The 20,356-nt window shown below is 45.6% G+C and overlaps 1 protein-coding gene across 3 annotated transcripts in view; it reads right to left on the bottom strand.

Annotated features, from left to right (window-relative positions):
- CACNA1S (calcium voltage-gated channel subunit alpha1 S) overlaps positions 1–20,356 on the bottom strand; it is a 3,469,037-nt gene that overhangs the window by 3,280,116 nt on the left and 168,565 nt on the right. The window contains exons 1-2 of one of the 3 annotated variants that reach the window (XM_044076605.1): positions 3,703–3,707; positions 793–794 (exon numbers count right to left, since the gene is read on the bottom strand). The exons of the other annotated variants lie outside the window; for them this stretch is intronic. The gene's annotated coding sequence lies outside the window, so the exon portion shown is untranslated. Of the gene's footprint in view, positions 1–792; positions 795–3,702; positions 3,708–20,356 lie in introns of those variants that run through there. 3 annotated transcript variants of the gene reach the window in all.

The following is a 20,356-nucleotide window of genomic DNA, read 5'->3' as shown; positions in this document are numbered from 1 at the left end:
TGTAAGGCCATGGAACGAATCATCATGGACCTTATAAATAAGGATATAGGTGATCTCCAAACCCTTGATGTGACACAGTTTGGTTTGGTCAAAGGCAGGTCATGCCTGTTAACCTAGTGGACTTCTTTGAAAACATCACCAGAGCCATATACGAAGGCAAATCTATGCATACAGCCTACCTTGCCTTAGCCAAGGCCTTTAACACAATCCCACATTCGGGCATCATTGATAAACTCTCCCAGTTGAATATTTATTTATTTATTTATTTATTATTTATTTTACATTTGTTAACTGGGCTGGTCTAACTGGATACATATCCGTTTTCAGTAGAGGCCCGAGGAGAAAAGCTCCAATACACAATAGAAGTACATATTTAAATTGCAAGATTCAAAGTATTGTTACAACAAGAGTATGCAGCTTACATATGCAGGCATGAAATTTTACATAGATGTTATATAAGACTAAAGGACAGACAGGAAATTATACACAGAACATTGATTTCGTTAAAGATACTGAAAAATAGACTGAAATCAGAGATTTTCCTTATTACTAAAAGGAAAGAGAAATTTTAGAGATCTGCAATTAGGGAAATGGGCTAGGGAAGTGGACCTAGAAGTAATGAGATATGTAGTTAGTCAGGTATATCAGCCCTTATGGCATCAGATGGGTTGCTAACTGGCTCACTGACGGATCACACTCAGTCAAAGTTGGGGACTTTACTCAAACAGCAGACCTGTCACCAGTGGTGTTCCACAGGGGTCAGTGCTGGGCTCCCTATTGTTTGGAATATACTTCTCAGATGTTCAGGCCAAAACAGAGGAGCTGTGGCTGACTAAGTTTGCTGATGACTGCAAATTAGGTGCAATCACTGAATCCCCAAATTATGTCAATGTACTTCAAGAGGGACTTATACAAACTAATGATTGCAGCCAAAGCCATGGACTTAAGCTCGTGCTAAAAACTGCATTATCATCCGCTTCAGTAAAAACGATATCCCTGCATATCATATAAATAATATCCTAAGTAACGACTCAGTAGTGAGGGCCTGATAACATTTTGGGGAAAGTATTGAAAGGTTGTGCAGAACAACTCAGCACAGTCCCGACAGACATCTTCAACACCTCACTTGTCCAGGAAAAAGTACCAGCATGCTTCAAAGTTACCAACATAATCCCTCTGCCCAAAAAATCCAATCCCACCTACCTAAATGATTACATGCCGGTGGCCCTTAGATCAAATTTAATGAAATGCTTCGAAAAACTGGTTAAAAGGCATCTGAATGCAGTACTACCCCAATCCTTTGACCCACTGCAGTTTGCAGATCAACTGCTGATGCCATTTCAGTGGCACTTCACCTCATATTGGAGCATCTTGAAGAGAAGAACTATGCCAGGCTATTGTTAACAGATTTCAGCTTGGCATTCAATACAATGATACCAATGCAACTTAGAGAACAGCTAATCAACCTTGGGATAAATAAAGGGCTGTGCAACTGGATCCTTGATTTCCTCCTGACTGAAAGACCACAAAGGACCTGTGCTGGTAATAACACTTCAGGGAATATTACAATCAACACCAGTGTACCCCAGGGTTATGTGATGAGTCCTCTACTGTTCACAATCTTTACCCATGACTGCTCTGTGAAAGCTAGCAACAACCACATCATCAAATTCACAGATGACACCACAGTGGTGGGACTCATAAGTGATGTTGATGAGACTGGATATAGGAATGAGGTCAGCTACCTGACTGAATGGTGCAAAAACAACAATTTGGACCTGAACGTCAATAAAATGAAATAAATCATTATTGAAGTCAGAAATAGCTCTGCCGTGCACCTGCCCCTCAAGATCAATAGTAAAGAAATGGAGAGGCCAAACCATAAAGTTCCTGGGGTTACATATATCAAAGGATCTTTCTTGGAGTACAAACACAGGCCAGCTAATTAAAAAGGCCCACCAGCGACTACACTTCCAAATGAAGGCTTACAAAAGCAAAGCTCTCTATGAATGCTCTAAATAACCTTATCACCAGCAACTCCACTGCATGGTTCGGTAACAGAACAATGGCCGAAAGGAAGAAGCTGCAAAGAAAAATAATAATAGCGGAAAATATCGTGGGCACTAGTCTTTCCACTTTACAGGAGTTCTTTGAAATAAAATGCAAAAAGAGGCCTAGCGAAATACTGAGGGACACCTCATCTAGCGTATGGCTGGGTCACTAAACTTGCATCTGGCAGAAGGTTACGGAGTATCCGCTGCAGGAGCTGCAGATTTATGAACAGTTTTTATCCAGCTGCAGTAAGACTTGTTAATGCAGACGTAAATCTGGATGTATCAAAACTATAACAGATTGCTACCATACCTTTCAACCTCTTAGAGCAAGAAATCTACACAAAGCCATAAATAAAAGTGGGACAAAGGACTAAAAAATAGGAAAAATTTTTAAATATTGCTATTACAAACGTAGAAAGTTGATAGTACAACATGTTTTGCATTAGAATGAATTTTCTGAAGGATATGAAGTATGAAACTCAAATGTCTATCATTATTTTCTAACTTCAGTTTTTAATGATTTGCCACTAACTTGCCAGAATACAATTTAATGAAAAATGGACCAAAAACATGAGGCAAACATCTGGACACTCTGCGAAAATCTGTACAGTTGAGAAGTATGATACGCTCTCATTCTTTTCCTGTTTCATGCAGTAATTCTATTTATTTATTGCATAATACAATTAATATATTCTCATTCAAGTGCAATTCCAGTCACTTCCTTATGTGCAATATCACCCAGTCTCACCTCTGTGTACAGTGTACTTTTCTTTTCATGTGTTATCTAGTAGTCAGTGTTGTCCAGTGTAATAAATAGTGTACAAGCATGTACATCAGCTACCTAGATATTTACTTTTGTACTATAGACATTGTTTATTCTTTAATACCTATCATGAAGCAGCGGCGCTACAGTGGTAGCGTTGTTGCCTCACAGCAAGAGGTTCACCTGTTCGATTCTCGGCTGGAGTGCCTTCTGTGTGGAGTCTGCATGTCCTCCCCACGGTCGAGTGGTCTCCGAAAGACATGCATGAATGGGCGTGCCTTTGCTGAAGGCTGGGCATCGGGCTGGCAACTCGGCACCATAAAAATCTACTGCCAATCATTAGCGCACCGAAGTTCCACTGTGGTAACCCCTAACCGGGAAAAGCCAAAAAGACAAACAACATGTCTGTCTTTTTGTGTTTATTTTTTCCTGTAAAAGATCTGACACTTGAAATTTCGTTTAGGTAGCACTTGTGTTTCCTAAATGACAATAAAGTTTCTTTTGAATCTTGAATCTTTTGAATCTTTGAATCTTTGACAGAATTGGGAATGCAAGTTGACTGTAGCCTAAACTTTGACCACTATGTGTCTACTGTGGTAAGGAAGGCATTCTATGTCGCACACCTTATTAGCATAGTACAATGCTCCCTATGGTATGTACCTTAACAGGCACTTGCAGCAACTTGAGAGACCTCAGAGATTTCTAACCAAAAACATTCAGGGACTCCAGCACATGTCATACACTGACAGAATGAAGTCACTGTCACTATACTCAGTAGCATACAGACTACTTAGAGGAGACTTGTGTCTGGCCTACAGAGCAATCGTCTGTTCCAAACCTAATGGAAATACTGCACATCCACAAGTCAAATGGGACAACTGTTACCCATTCCAGGAACCTTAACCTGGCCTGTGACATAAATAGGACCTGCTGGACAGACAGATATGTCTCTCAGAGGTTGCCACTCCTCTGGAATAACCTACCAATTTACATCCAACAGAGCCCCTCCATGACCCTGTTTAAGCGTGACTAAATGCAAAACCGTAAATTCCTGCTGGGGATTTCACCTGTGACCCTCCTAAATATGGGCAGTCGTTGCTAAGATCTCGAGTTTAGGCAAGATCCTTTATATTGAGTTTCTTTAGTATTATACTGGGTATACATAGCTAGACTCATAAAGACCTTCTGGTCAGTAGCTTAGTAACCACCAATGAACCTAAGAACCTATAAGCAAGAAGTGTAAGAAACAAGGCTTTATGTCAACTTGGACTCGTATTTAAATGCATTTCTTTAAGGAATGATGATAACATAGTACTTCTTTACAAAACCTACATTCATCCTATTCTTAAATTCAATAATACATTATGTATATATACGTGTGTGTGTGTGTGTGTGTGTGTGTGTGTGTGTGTGTGTGTGTGTGTATATGATGGTGATAACATAGTACTTCTTTACAAAACAAGACGTTATGTACTTACTATAATGTTCGATGTATGTATCTCGCCTCACATTCTTACCCGTGGGTTCAGAGCTGAACCTTGGCTTCGACTCAGTCATACTCTAGCTCAAAGTCTTTCAACTGGCTGGGCTAAGAGGTACCCCATGCTGCACTGCTCCCTTTCCCCAGATCTTGTTTGCTGCAAGCTCAATCACTCAATCACTCACCCTCCATACACATAACACATGGAGAAGGAAAAAACATTCCAATAATAAAAGGATTACTGAAACCAGAAAAACCTCTAGGTCCTCCAGGATGGGGGAAGGCGGGAGGGTAAGTAAGAATGTGAGGCGAGATGGACTACATACATCGAACGTTATCGTGAGTACATAATGTTTTAATGTTATGTAGTCCAATCTCGCCTACATTCTTACCCGTGGGACAGTGTCCCCAGCACCTGAACCCTGGGAGACTCAGTGGAAAATACTCCTAAGCACTGTGGAACCAAAGGAAGATCTGCCTCTGGATACCAAATCCAATTTGTAGTGAGTAATAAAGGTGTGAGGAGATGCCCATGTAGACACAGCACAAATATCATCCATAGACATCTTGGCCTGAAATGCTGTAGAGGTAGACATAGATCGGGTAGAATGAGCCTTCACTCTAAATGGTAAATCCTTACCACCTGAGGCATAAATGAAGGAAATACAACTAGAGATCCATCTAGACAAGGTCACTTAGGAAACAGGAGACCCAATCTTATTTTCTGAAAATGAGACAAATAGCTGATCCGATTTTCTAAGATCCTTCGTTCTATGCAAATAAAAACGCAACTGCCTGTGAATATCCAGTTGGTGAAATTTAAATTCTGCCCTATTAGAAAACTCTGGAAAAAATACGGGCAGTTCAATGGATTGGTTGAGATTACTAACCGAAGCCACTTTTGGCATAAAGGAAGGGTTTGGTCTGAGGGAAACCCTGTCCTTGTGAAAAATCAAGTAAGGCGGTCTGATTGACAAAGCTTGGAGCTCCGAGACACGTCTAGCTGAAGTGATGGCTACCAAAAAGATAGTTTTCCAAGTCAAAAATTTCAGTTCACAAGTAGCTGCAGGCTCAAAGGGGGAAGAGGTGAAACATTGTAGCACAAAATTTAGGTCCCAAGGCATGATGGGGTCAAAGACTGGAGGGCGAAGCAGCATAGTGCCTTTCAAGAATGCCTTACAAAGTCTATGCGCCATTAGACTGGGTTCATTAGCGACGTGAAAAGTGGAAATAGCGGCCAACTGTACTTTAATGGTCGTGGCTGCTGACCCCTGATTGAAAAGCATGGAGAGAAACTCCAGAACTGAAGAAATTGGAGCTGTATAAGGATCAATCTGTCTTGCCTGAGCCCAGATGGAGAATCATTTCCATTTACTGGAATAAATCTTTCTGGTCGAAGGCTTATGAGAAGAAGACAGAATATGAATCACTTCCAGAGGAAAATGATGAAGCCTGACTAGTGATGGAAGTGGAGTAGCCAAGCTGTCAACGGGAGGGTCTGAAGAGAGGGATGGAACTGCCCTGACATATGAGTCAGTAGATCTGGCTGTGGGTCCAGAATCCAGGGGGCGTCCATGAGATAGGGATGGAGAAAGGGGAACCAAATTTGACGAGGCCAGTGTGGAGCAATCAGAATCATTCTGCTTCCCAAGGACTGCGCTTTCTGAATAATCTTTGTCAGTAGATGAACAGGCGGGAAGGCATAAAGTAGACCGGAGGGCCAATCGTGAACTAGAGCGTCCCTGGGTGACTCCCCCTGAGGGGGGATGAGGGTGAAGTAGCTCCTACACTTGGTATTGAGGGGACTGGCAAATAGATCGCAGCAAGGCTGACCCCATCTGCAGAAAATCTGCTCCGCAACTTGACTGTTCAGGGACCACTCGTGAGGCATTAGAATAGCTCTGCTTAACCTGTCGGCGATCACGTTGGACTTCCCCGGAATGTGCATTGCTAAAACAAAATGTTGGGAAGACACTGCCCACTGCCACACTCGAATGGTCTCTCTGCAAAGGAGATACGACTTGGTTCCTCCCTGTTTGTTCAGATACCATACCACCGACATATTGTCTGAGTGGATCGCAATTGTCCCGAGAGGAAGAAAGCTCTGAAGTGCTTGCAACATTAGTAGCACTGCTCTCATCTCCAAGATATTGATATGCAGATGTATCTCGTGTTCCTGCCACGTGCCTTGGATTGTCCTGCTGAGATAATGCCACCCCCACCCCATCTGGGAGGCATCCGTGGTCACTGTGGCAACAGTAGGGGATGGGACGAAGGGTTTTCCCACATTGAGGTTACTGGTGTGAAGCCACCAGCATAGCTCTTGCTTGCACCTGTCTGTGATCATTATGAGATGAGAAAGCAGAAGATGCTGTAGAGACCACTGAGTGAAGAGCAGCCACTGAAGGAGCCTCATATGAAGCCTCGCAAGAGGAACCAGCATAATTGTTGCAGCCATAGTCCCTAACTATGTGAGAACCGTTTTTGCCTTCACTTTTTTTAGAGGGAGCAACGCGTATACTTGTTGATGCAAAACTTGAATCCTTTCTTATGGTAAAAATGCCCTCATGAGCACGGTGTCTAACTCTGCACCTATAAAGGTGACACGCTGCGAGGGCAGCAAGGCAGACTTTCCCAGTTTAGAGTGATACCCAACTGTTGACACAGCTTGATAGTGGCATCTCTGGTCTGTAGTAGTAGATGCCTTGTGGTGGCAGAAAGGAGCCAGTCATCCAGGTACGGAAACACTTGGAATCCCTGACGTCTCAAGTGAGTCGTCACCACTGCCATACATTTGGTGAACACCCTGGGGGCTGTGTTGAAACCAAATGGCAGGGCCCGAAATTGAAAATGACTGGCTCCCAGCCGGAAGCGTAGATGACGTCTGGATGCCCTGTCCATCTTTATATGGTAGTAAGCATCCTTGAGGTCTATGGAGCACATTCACACTTCTTTTCCCAACAATGGGCGAATAGATTGCAAGGTGACCATTCGGAACTTGGACTTCTTTACGTGGAGGTTCAAGCGGATGAGATCCAAGATGGGTCTCAGGTCCCCTGTTCTTTTCGGCACCAAAAATAATCTGGAGTAAGTCCCTAATCCGATCTGGTCTGAGGGGACATACTGGATGGCTCCTTTTTCTAGCAGCTTTATAACCTCTGAAGCTGCGGAATCCCTTTGATTGGGTGGAACATCTGGGATTCTTTTGATCGGTGGGGGGGAGAAGAGAAGGGAAAGTAGTATCCTCCGGAAAGCATTTTTAATACCCACTGGTCCTGGGGATGTCTTGCCAGGCTTCTGGGTATAGCGAAATGTGACCCCTGACTGGCTCTGGAAACGCACAGTCAGGCGTCCCATCAGGAGTGCTGGTAGGGAGAACCACGAAAGGAATCATGGTCTCCCTGGTTATGCGGGCCTCCTCTGCCTCTAGTGCGGCGTCTACCTGAGTTACCACCCCGTCCCCTGCCTCTGGAGGGGGAAATCACATTGTACGTCATGAAAAAACCTCTGCGGTTTCTTGAACCACATTTTCCCACTCTTCTGGACCTTGGGATTAGGTCTAGAAGGCATGGAAAAACAGACTCCCACAGCAGACAGAGTTTTTCCTTCTTGCTTGCACCTAGTGAGAGTGTCTTTCACCTTAGTTCCAAACAACGAGGTACCATCAAACAGGGCGTTGGTGAATGTAGACTTGAAGGCCTACGCGGAATTACAGAGGCGCATCCAGGAGTGCCTCCTGAGAGAAACTCCGGAACTCGCTGCCCTATCACTCCTTCAGCTGCATAAGAGTCCAGCCTCATGGAGGAGTTAGCAACAGAATTTAGGGTAGACATCTGAGCGCTGACTTTCTGAGCCACTGCGTCAGAAACGTTACCCGGCAGAGCATCTCCAAGCTCTTTCAGGAGATCCCTTTGGAGCCGTGTAAAATGTGACAAGTAATTCAGCGACCGCAGTGTAAAGGCCGGTGGAGAAAACATACGCTTCCCATATCGGTTCATGGTCCTATACTCCTTGTTAGGGGGATGGACGGTAGATGAAGTCTCAGCCAGTTCCTTCTTGGTGGCCACTGCCACCACCATGGCATCTACTGGAACGCCCTTCATAAGAAACTCTTTGTCAGAGGGGGCGGACAGAAATTTGTTGGGTCTCCTGGGGACTGGTTCCACAGTGTCAGGGGTTTCCCACACCCTTCGACAAACTAGATCCAGGAGTTCGTCGAAGGGTGGAGAGACCCAGGAGGTGGAGTGCTGAGCCCCAAAGGCCTTCAAGAACACCGACTCCTCCTCGGCGGGGGGTTTAGAGGGCCAGTCGCCTCTCTGCTTCAAGATCTCTAGGAAATCAGAGAAAGAGATATCCTCAGAGGACGACTTGGGGGATCCCTCTGATTCCTCGAGGTCAGTGTCTGACGTGAGAGACTCTTCCTGGGAATCGATGTGCTTCCTCTTGCACATTCTTTTTCTGGGTGGCTCCTCAGGCAAAAACTCTGGGGGGCCCTCAGAAATTTGGGGACCACTCATGGAGGTATCCTGAGGCCTTGGGTCTCTGCTGTCCAAGGATAGGGGGCGATCAGAGACTGATACAGGAGCTGGAGGGGGTAGAGTGTCAGTGCTGTATGATGCAGCTGAGGACCTGGCCAGCACGCTCCGCATTACCTCAAAAGCTGGTCCCCCCGGCTCCGAAGATCGACCAACCGTGGAAGACCTCGGAGCAGGAGGGACAAGGTCCGAAGCAAGGGTCAGGCTCACATGAGCCAAAGCATCGAGAGGGAGGCTAGGAGCTGAAGAGCATCCTGAGACCTCCCCCTCGGGCCTGACTGAGGAACCGTGAGTCCTGGACCCTGTGGACAGAGCCGACAGGGTCGAAGCTGAGATCGGAGCCGATAAGCCAGGATGGGCTATCGGAGCCGACATAGAAGCATTAGACGGCGCAAACCACTCTGGCTCCGAAGGCTGAGATTTGCTTGGAGGAGGATCTATCGACGACGGATGGGTGACGGGCTCCGGAGCTGAATGGGCTGGAGCCGAAAGCAATTTAGCCAGCACCGGTGATTGGAGCAGTCTCTGCATCACTCTATCCACATCCACATCAGACAGTGTCCTGGAGGGCCTAGAGGACAAGGTAGGAGATCTAGACCTCCTCTCTGAAGGAGACCTGGGAGGAGGAGAAACTGGTCTAAATAATGGAGACCAGCTCTGAACTAGTATCTCCGTCACCGGCTCCGAGAGGCTGGGAGCCAATGTAAGTTCTGTCGGTTCACATACTTCCTTTGGCACCGGAGACAGTGGAGCCAAGGATGCCACAGTAGACTTAGTAACTTTCTCCAGAGGCTCCGATAACACAGACAGAGCCAGAGATCTTTTTTTGCTTTGGATGTTTTGTTTCTTTTTGAGGGAGAGGACTTAGCACTAGAAGACCTCTCCAAATCTTCCTCAAAGGAGGGTTTCAGTAGTCCCTTCAGAATTAGTTTGATGTTCATCGTGTTTCACTGTTGCAGTCATGACTGTAGGGTTCTCCCCTGCCGGCAGGCAGTCCTCGGTCGGCCAGAATCCCAAAGTCTGGTCCGACATCGGCTGTTCAACCATGCTCCCTGACGTCAGAGCACCAGGAGTACAAAGCTGACAGCCGACGCCATCTTCTCCAGTCTTTCTTGCCGTGAGGTGATAGCAGTTCGCAAGTGCCGGTCGGCTGACTCCTGACGATTTTTTCTGATAAACTTCAGTCCGAAGATTTTCTTCTCTACTCAAAGCTAAGTACCCCGTTGGAAACTTTTTCTTGCTCCACTCCGATGTCAGAAAAAGTTAATAATTGTATTTCATGTGGGAAGCAAATACCTCATAAGGATTTTCATTCTTACTGTATTCCTTGCTTAGGCCCTGACCACGACGTAGCTAGTTGTCGGTTTTGTGCTAGACTCAATCAGCATTACAATTAAGCGAAGGTGCGATTTTGCTTTTCATTACTTGTAGGCGCTTTAACTACAAAATGTCGCCAGATACGGTTCCAGCTACCGGAGTTCACAAACGACGCAAGGATAAAGACAGGCCACCGAGGTCCAAATCTGATGATAGCACAAGCGGAGCCAGCTTCAGGTTTGGCCGTCATCAGTGAGGCGCTTTTGCAGCCCCTGTCGTCGGCCATTTCAGAACCGATGGCCGAAACGGACTCTCATGTGGAGCCAACCAGGCCTTTAAATATTTCTATTGCAGGACCTTCGGACAATGCTCCTTCGGATGGGTCCAGAGCCGCTGTGCAGGTACCGGCTTCCGAAGGGGTTTTCAGGCCTACTCAGCTTCTAATAAAGACAAAGCCAAAGACAAAGGCAAAGACTCCTTCTAAATCAAAGACTGCAACACAGGCCTCTTCTGAACCGGCTCCCAAGTCACAGAAACAGTTACTCAAGATGGCGGAGGATTTACTTACTATGATTAGGGGTTCACATCCCCCTCCAGATAAAAGGCCAAGGCAGGATGTTTATTATGATTCCTCTGATCAGGCTTCTGTTTCCTCAGTTTCTTCTTCTGACCAGGAATATTCTTTCCCTCCTTATGAGGATTCTGATGCTGAGGAATCCATTCCTTCAGCTTCTCCCCCTGAGGATTTCTCTTTTGGGGAAACATTGCATGAAATGAGGGAACATTTCCACTGGGAAGGACAGGAGTATTTGGAATCTAAGAAAAGATTGAGGGATTTTCTTCTTCTTTTTCCCCAACATAGACCCCTGGCTATTCCTCCTGTTTTGGATATTGTGGATGATGCCTTTTCAGAGGCTAACTTAACCCCTGACTCTTTTCCTCCTGTTCCTGTTAAGCCTGATAGATATTACAGGGTTCCTGATTCCCACCAGTTTTTATACAAGAACCCTTCTGCTGACCCTGAAACCATTTCTCAGGGTCCTAAGGGAGTTAAGGCCACTTCTGCCAAAAATCCCATTCCTACTGAAAAGGATTCTCGATCCTCAGAAAGATGGGGCAAAAAAGTGTACACTTCTGCTACTTTGTCCATTAGGGCTTTAAACTGTCAGTTTCATATGCTGAAATACCAGCAATTTCTCTTGTCTGTTTTAAAACAAAAGCTTTCTTCCATTTCTGCCTGTGCAGATGATAAGGAATTACATGACTTATTGCATGCCACTGAACAAGTTGGGAAGCATGGTTTACACTGTGGATTTGATGTCTTGGAGGCTTCTTGTAGGGCTGCTGCCTCCGGCACAGTCATTAGAAGGCATGCATGGCTAAAGGAACAAAATTTGCCTGAACAAGTAAAGGCTAAATTATTGGATGCTCCTGTTCAGCATAATGTTTTGTTTGGATCAAAAGCTGAAGAGGTGATTAAAAAGATGGATGATAAGGCGAAATCCATGCAAACAGTTAAAGATTTCTTACAAGTACAGCCACCTAGATTTAGCAGGAATTGGCCTTCAACAAATTGGTCCTTTCCCACTTCAGACAGGCCTCAGAGGGGTAGATATAGACGCTCCAGAGGAAGGCCTCAAACACAAGCTTCTTATAGACCAAGACAGTGGACTGCTTCCACCCCTAGGGGAGGAGAGGACAAGTCACAAACTCAAAGGAAACAAACTCAATGACTCCCTCTGTTGGGCTACAGGAACTTCTTGCCTGGAAGCCCCTCTCGGAGGGAAACTCTTTTTTATCAAAATTGGACTCAAATAACCCAAGACAAGTGGGTTTTGGATGTGGTTTTAAGAGGTTACAAATTCCATTTTCATACCTTGCCAAGGCCAAGCGGATGGCCAGACCTTCCAAAACATCAATGGACGGAGGCCTTAAACCAGGTGGAAGCTCTTTTGGCTATGAATGCCATAGAACTGGTTCCACTTTCAGAGATGGGAAAAGGTTTTACTCAAGGCTCTTTCTAGTCCCCAGGAAGCAAAACTCATGGAGACCCATTCTGGATCTGTCGATCTTGAACACCTTTCTAGAGATTCCAAAATTCAAGATGTTTACTCTACAGCAGCTACTTCCAATGCTGTCCAAAGATGCATGGATGGTAACTTTGGATTTAAAGGAGGCATATTTACACATTCCCATCAGGCAGGATGCAGAAAATACCTCAGGTTCAAGGCGGATCGAGACACTTTCAATTCTCTGCGCTGCCCTTTGGATTGTCTACTGCCCAGGGTCTTCACCAAATGCCTGGCTCCAGTAGTAGCTTACTGCAGACTCAAGGGAATTCAAATTTACCCTTATCTGGACAATTGTCTAATTCAGGCAGACAGCAAGGATGTCTTACTCCAGCATCTAGAATTTGTACAGAACCTCCTCAAGTTCCTGGGATTCTCTGTAAACATAAAAAAGTCAAATTTGACACCATCTCAACAGATAACTTTTCTGGGTGCTCTTCTAAACACCACAACCCAGATGGCATTTCTGACATCCGAAAAACAATTACAGCTGGCTTCAACTTTCAAAACCTTGGCAACTTTAACTCAACTATCTGCAAGGAAATTCCTGCAGGCTTTGGGTTACATGGCCTCCTGCATCCTTCTCGTACCATATGCAAGACTACACATGAGGAAAATACGGTGGTACCTAAAAAGTGTATGGTCTCAGCATTGCCACAGTTTAGACATACTGATCTCCGTCCTTCCTTGCCTTCAAAAGGAATTTCTTTGGTGGTCCAGGGCATGTGCTCTAAACAAAGGGAAACCCTTCCGTCTGCCTCCTGCCACTCAGATTCTAACCACGGACGCCTCGGATTATGCTTGGGGAGCCCATTTTCAGGGCCTTTGGACAAAGGATCAGAAGCACCTGCATATCAATTTAAAGGAAATGTTAGCCGTTCAGAAAGCTCTATTGGCCTTCAGGAATCTTTTACAACCAGGACAAAGTACAGTTTTGTACCTACCATAAATGTAGATGTTCGAGGATCCCCATTGCTGCAGTCCTTACTATTGGGTATAGTCCGCCATCCAGTCGGCCCGAATACCAGAGTATAAGGCTGACGTCGGTCAGGGCGCATTAGACTGACGTCAGTACGTCAGGGTACTAATGCGCATGACCGGCGTCATATCCTCAGTCTTTTCTTGCCCAGATGTCAGAAGACCCTAAAAGACAAGGCCCAAAATACCTGCACCAAAAATATGTACAATATATACAAGAATATATACAAAAATATAAGCATGTAACCTCACCTACACAACCACCTAAACACAGAGGGGAAGGAGGGAGGGTAAATTGGACTGCAGCAATGGGGATCCTCGAACATCTACATTTATGGTAGGTACAAAACTGTACTATGTTCTTAGTTCCCCATTGCTGCAGTCCTTCTATTGGGTAGAATCCCAAAGCAGAGGTAAGGAGGCTGGCAAATCATAAAGAAGCAGGAGCTGACAACATGCCTTGCAAAACAGCTGTGGCAAAACCAGCCCTAGACTTAGAGTAGATAGGAAGGTGATAATGCTTAGAGAAAGTATGCACTGAACTCCAAGTAGCTGCTTCCAAAATATCCTTAGTTGCCACCCCCCTTAGAAATGCTGTTGAAGTGGCAGTAGCCCTAGTGGAATGAGGCCTAATCCCAGCTGGAATCTCCTTGCCATGATGGGAATAACAAAATGCAATGCAAAAGCCAATCCACCTAGAAATAGTTTGTTTTGACACAGGCTTGCCCTGTGAACTCAAAGCAAAAGAAACAAACAACTGCTGAGACTGCCTGAAATCCTTAGTCCTGCTTAAATAATAACGCAATTGCCTGTGTACATCTAAAGTGTGCAAAATCTTCTCCCCTCTATTTTGGGGGTCTGCATAAAAAGTAGGCAAATGAATAGTTTGGTTTAAAGCCACACTAGAAACCACCTTAGGCATAAAGGAAGGATTAGTACGTAATGATACCCTATCCTTATGGAAAATCAAAAAGGGCTCTACTGCCATAAGGGCCTGCAACTCAGACACCCTTCTTGCAGAAGTAATAGCCAACAGAAAAGCAGTCTTCCATGACAAGTATTTCAATTCAGCAGTAGCCGCAGGCTCAAAAGGTTGTAGAGTAAGTTTTTCCAACACAAATTGAGATCCCAAGCAGGAGTAGGAGCTCGGCGTGGGGTCTTATATTCTTTGCCCCTCTAAGAAACTGCTTGAACAAAGGATGCGAAAACAATGGTGGATCACAATCATAGTGAGCTGAAATTGCTGCAGCATGAATCTTAATGGAAGAGAAGGACAAACCTTTGTCCAATAACTCAGTAAGATATTGAAGAGCCACACTCAAATTAGGCTCAGAAATCTCCAAATTCTTTGCTGTACTCCAAAATAAAAATCTCTTCCATTTTTCTCGTACACTTTCCTTGTACTAGGTCTTCTAGCTTCCATAATCACATTTAAAACTTGTTGAGGAAGTTGAGACCTGCTGTGTCTCAACACAGAATATGCCAGGCTGTTAGATGAAGAGAGTGAAGCTTGACATTGAGCAGATGACCGTCCTTCTGAGATAACAGATGAGGAATCAGAGGTAAAGGCCATGGAGGCTTCTTTACCAGACTCCGTAGTAGTGGGTACCAGTGTTGCGAGGCCAATCTGGAGCTATCAAAATCATCCTTGGCCTGTCTTGTCTGACCTTTAATAGTACCTTTGGAAGAAGAGGTAGAGGTGGAAAGGCATACACATGAAGGTTGTTCCAACTGAAAGACAGAGCATCCACTTTCCAAGCTGTGTGATGAAACCCCTTTGTGCAATACTTTGGCAGCTGGTGGTTTAGTGGAGAAGCGAACAGATCTATGTCTGGAGTTCCCCATGACACTGTCAATGTCTGAAATACATGAAGATCCAGTTTCCACTCGTGGGGATCCATGATTTGTCTGTTTAACACATCTGCTAAGGAGTTCTGTGCTCCTGGCAGAAACCTTGCCTGAAGAGTAAGTTGCAAGCTTAGCGCAGTCTCCCATAAAATCATTGCTTGCCTGCATAGAGGATAAGAATGTGTTCCCCTTGCTTGTTGATGTACCACATGACAGTTGTGTTGTCTGTTAGAATCAACACCTGCCCTGGAAGAAGTAACTCCTTGAAAGCCATTAATGCAAACTGGACTGCTAACATCTCCTTCATGTTGATATGTAGATGCTGTAGTCTGGCAGGCCACTTGTCTTGTATCCACTTTCCATTTAGATGAGCTCCCAAGCAATGTCCGGAGACTCTTCCTGGGAATCGATGTGCTTCCTCTTGCACATTCTTTTTCTGGGTGGCTCCTCAGGCAAAAACTCTGGGGGGCCCTCAGAAATTTGCGGACCACTCATGGAGGTATCCTGAGGCCTTGGGTCTCTGCTGTCCAAGGCTAGGGGCGATCAGAGACTGATACAGGAGCTGGAGGTAGAGTGTCAGTGCTGTATGATGCAGCTGAGGACCTGGCCAGCACGCTCCGCATTACCTCAAAGCTGGTCCCCCGGCTCCCAAGATCGACCAACCGTGGAAGACCTCGGAGCAGGAGGACAAGGTCCGGGCAAGGGTCAGGCTCACATGAGCCAAAGCATCGAGAGGGAGGCTAGGAGCTGAAGAGCATCCTGAGACCTCCCTCGGCCTGACTGAGGAACCGTGAGTCCTGGACCCTGTGGACAGAGCCGACAGGGTCGAAGCTGAGATTGGAGCCGATAAGCCAGGATGGGCTATCGGAGCCGACATAGAAGCATTAGACGGCGCAAACCACTCTGGCTCCGAAGGCTGAGATTTGCTTGGAGGAGGATCTATCGACGACGGATGGGTGACGGGCTCCGGAGCTGAATGGGCTGGAGCCGAAAGCAATTTAGCCAGCACCGGTGATTGGAGCAGTCTCTGCATCACTCTATCCACATCCACATCAGACAGTGTCCTGGAGGGCCTAGAGGACAAGGTAGGAGATCTAGACCTCCTCTCTGAAGGAGACCTGGGAGGAGGAGAAACTGGTCTAAATAATGGAGACCAGCTCTGAACTAGTATCTCCGTCACCGGCTCCGAGAGGCTGGGAGCCAATGTAAGTTCTGTCGGTTCACATACTTCCTTTGGCACCGGAGACAGTGGAGCCAAGGATGCCACAGTAGACTTAGTAACTTTCTCCAGAGGCTCCGATAACACAGACAGAGCCAGAGATCTTTTTTTGCTTTGGATGTTTTGTTTCTTTTTGAGGGAGAGGACTTAGCACTAGAAGACCTCTCCAAATCTTCCTCAAAGGAGGGTTTCAGTAGTCCCTTCAGAATTAGTTTGATGTTCATCGTGTTTCACTGTTGCAGTCATGACTGTAGGGTTCTCCCCTGCCGGCAGGCAGTCCTCGGTCGGCCAGAATCCCAAAGTCTGGGTCCGGCATCGGCTGTTCAACCATGCTCCCTGACGTCAGAGCACCAGGAGTACAAAGCTGACAGCCGACGCCATCTTCTCCAGTCTTTCTTGCCGTGAGGTGATAGCAGTTCGCAAGTGCCGGTCGGCTGACTCCTGACGATTTTTTCTGATAAACTTCAGTCCGAAGATTTTCTTCTCTACTCAAAGCTAAGTACCCCGTTGGGGAAACTTTTTTCTTGCTCCACTCCGATGTCAGAAAAAGTTAATAATTGTATTTCATGTGGGAAGCAAATACCTCATAAGGATTTTCATTCTTACTGTATTCCTTGCTTAGGCCCTGACCACGACGTAGCTAGTTGTCGGTTTTGTGCTAGACTCAATCAACGTACAATTAAGCGAAGGTACGATTTTGCTTTTCATTACTTCGGTAGGCGCTTTAACTACAAAATGTCGTCAGATACGGTTCCGGCTACCGGAGTTCACAAACGTCGCAAGGATAAAGACAGGCCTCCGAGGTCCAAATCTGATGATAGCGCACAAGCGGAGCCAGCTTCAGGTTTGGCCGTCATCAGTGAGGCGCTTTTGCAGCCCCTGTCGTCGGCCATTTCAGAACCGATGGCCGAAACGGACTCTCATGTGGAGCCAACCAGGCCTTTAAATATTTCTATTGCAGGACCTTTGGACAATGCTCCTTCGGATGGGTCCAGAGCCGCTGTGCAGGTACCGGCTTCCGAAGGGGTTTTCAGGCCTACTCAGCTTCTAATAAAGACAAAGGCAAAGACTCCTTCTAAATCAAAGACTGCAACACAGGCCTCTTCTGAACCGGCTCCCAAGTCACAGAAACAGTTACTCAAGATGGCGGAGGATTTACTTACTATGATTAGGGGTTCACATCCCCCTCCAGATAAAAGGCCAAGGCAGGATGTTTATTATGATTCCTCTGATCAGGCTTCTGTTTCCTCAGTTTCTTCTTCTGACCAGGAATATTCTTTCCCTCCTTATGAGGATTCTGATGCTGAGGAATCCATTCCTTCAGCTTCTCCCCCTGAGGATTTCTCTTTTGGGGAAACATTGCATGAAATGAGGGAACATTTCCACTGGGAAGGACAGGAGTATTCGGAATCTAAGAAAAGATTGAGGGATTTTCTTCTTCTTTTTCCCCAACATAGACCCCTGGCTATTCCTCCTGTTTTGGATATTGTGGATGATGCCTTTTCAGAGGCTAACTTAACCCCTGACTCTTTTCCTCCTGTTCCTGTTAAGCCTGATAGATATTACAGGGTTCCTGATTCCCACCAGTTTTTATACAAGAACCCTTCTGCTGACCCTGAAACCATTTCTCAGGGTCCTAAGGGAGTTAAGGCCGCTTCTGCCAAAAATCCCATTCCTACTGAAAAGGATTCTCGATCCTCAGAAAGATGGGGCAAAAAAGTGTACACTTCTGCTACTTTGTCCATTAGGGCTTTAAACTGTCAGTTTCATATGCTGAAATACCAGCAATTTCTCTTGTCTGTTTTAAAACAAAAGCTTTCTTCCATTTCTGCCTGTGCAGATGATAAGGAATTACATGACTTATTGCATGCCACTGAACAAGTTGGGAAGCATGGTTTACACTGTGGATTTGATGTCTTGGAGGCTTCTTGTAAGGGCTGCTGCCTCCGGCACAGTCATTAGAAGGCATGCATGGCTAAAGGAACAAAATTTGCCTGAACAAGTAAAGGCTAAATTATTGGATGCTCCTGTTCAGCATAATGTTTTGTTTGGATCAAAAGCTGAAGAGGTGATTAAAAAGATGGAGGATAAGGCGAAATCCATGCAAACAGTTAAAGATTTCTTCCAAGTACAGCCACCTAGATTTAGCAAGAATTGGCCTTCAACAAATTGGTCCTTTCCCACTTAAGACAGGCCTTAGAGGGTAGATATAGACGCTCCAGAGGAAGGCCTCAAACACAAGCCTCTTATAGACCAAGACAGTGGACTGCTTCCACCCCTAGGGAGGAGAGGACAAGTCACAAACTCAAAGGAAACAAACTCAATGACTCCTCTGTTGGGCTACAGGAACTTCTTGCCTGGAAGCCCCTCTCGGAGGGAAACTCTCTCTTTTATCAAAATTGGACTCAAATAACCCAAGACAAGTGGGTTTTGGATGTGGTTTTAAGAGGTTACAAATTCCATTTTCATACCTTGCCAAGGCCAAGCGGATGGCCAGACCTTCCAAAACATCAATGGACGGAGGCCTTAAACCAGGTGGAAGCTCTTTTGGCTATGAATGCCATAGAACTGGTTCCACTTTCAGAGATGGGAAAAGGTTTTTACTCAAGGCTCTTTCTAGTCCCCAGGAAGCAAAACTCATGGAGACCCATTCTGGATCTGTCGATCTTGAACACCTTTCTAGAGATTCCAAAATTCAAGATGTTTACTCTACAGCAGCTACTTCCAATGCTGTCCAAAGATGCATGGATGGTAACTTTGGATTTAAAGGAGGCATATTTACACATTCCCATCAGGCAGGATCGCAGAAAATACCTCAGGTTCAAGGCCGGATCGAGACACTTTCAATTCTCTGCGCTGCCCTTTGGATTGTCTACTGCGCCCAGGGTCTTCACCAAATGCCTGGCTCCAGTAGTAGCTTACTGCAGACTCAAGGGAATTCAAATTTACCCTTATCTGGACGATTGTCTAATTCAGGCAGACAGCAAGGATGTCTTACTCAGCATCTAGAATTTGTACAGAACCTCCTCAAGTTCCTGGGATTCTCTGTAAACATAAAAAAGTCAAATTTGACACCATCTCAACAGATAACTTTTCTGGGTGCTCTTCTAAACACCACAACCCAGATGGCATTTCTGACATCCGAAAAACAATTACAGCTGGCTTCAGCTTTCAAAACCTTGGCAACTTTAACTCAACTATCTGCAAGGAAATTCCTGCAGGCTTTGGGTTACATGGCCTCCTGCATCCTTCTCGTACCATATGCAAGACTACACATGAGGAAAATACAGTGGTACCTAAAAGTGTATGGTCTCAGCATTGCCACAGTTTAGACATACTGATCTCCGTCCTTCCTTGCCTTCAAAAGGAATTTCTTTGGTGGTCCAGGGCATGTGCTCTAAACAAAGGGAAACCCTTCCGTCTGCCTCCTGCCACTCAGATTCTAACCACGGACGCCTCGGATTATGCTTGGGGAGCCCATTTTCAGGGCCTTTGGACAAAGGATCAGAAGCACCTGCATATCAATTTAAAGGAAATGTTAGCCGTTCAGAAAGCTCTATTGGCCTTCAGGAATCTTTTACAACCAGGACAACTACTAATACGGACAGACAACACCACAGTTATGTGGTACATAAACAAGCAAGAAGGATCTCATTCCTACCCCCTTTGCAGACTAGCCATGGATCTATGGAACACAGCTCTAGCTTGCAATCTGGATCTTCAAGCTCAGTTTCTACCAGGGAAACAAAACTTCCTGGCAGACAGTCTGAGCAGAAACCTTTCGGATCCACACGAGTGGATGCTGGACACCAAAATATTCAGGATGATAACAGCAGTCTGGGGATGCCCTCACATAGGCCTCTTTGCATCCCATCTCAATCATCAACTACAGAATTTTTGCACCAGGACTTTCCACAGAGAAGCTTGGAAAGTGGATGCCCTGTCATTCAGTTGGAGGAACCTCTCGGGTTATGCCTTTCCGCCTCTTCCTCTTCTTCCATGGGTCTTATTGAAGATAAAACAGGACAAGCCCAAGATGATAATCTTGCTGGCTCCAAATTGGCCTCGACAGTTTTGGTATCCAACTCTAAAA

This window comes from Protopterus annectens, chromosome 7.part0 (assembly GCF_019279795.1).
Source record: "Protopterus annectens isolate FY-2018-M chromosome 7.part0, PAN1.0, whole genome shotgun sequence".
NCBI lineage: Eukaryota > Metazoa > Chordata > Ceratodontiformes > Protopteridae > Protopterus > Protopterus annectens.
The sequence above is the reverse complement of the archived record's forward strand: the minus strand, read 5'-3'. Positions and strand labels throughout refer to the sequence as shown.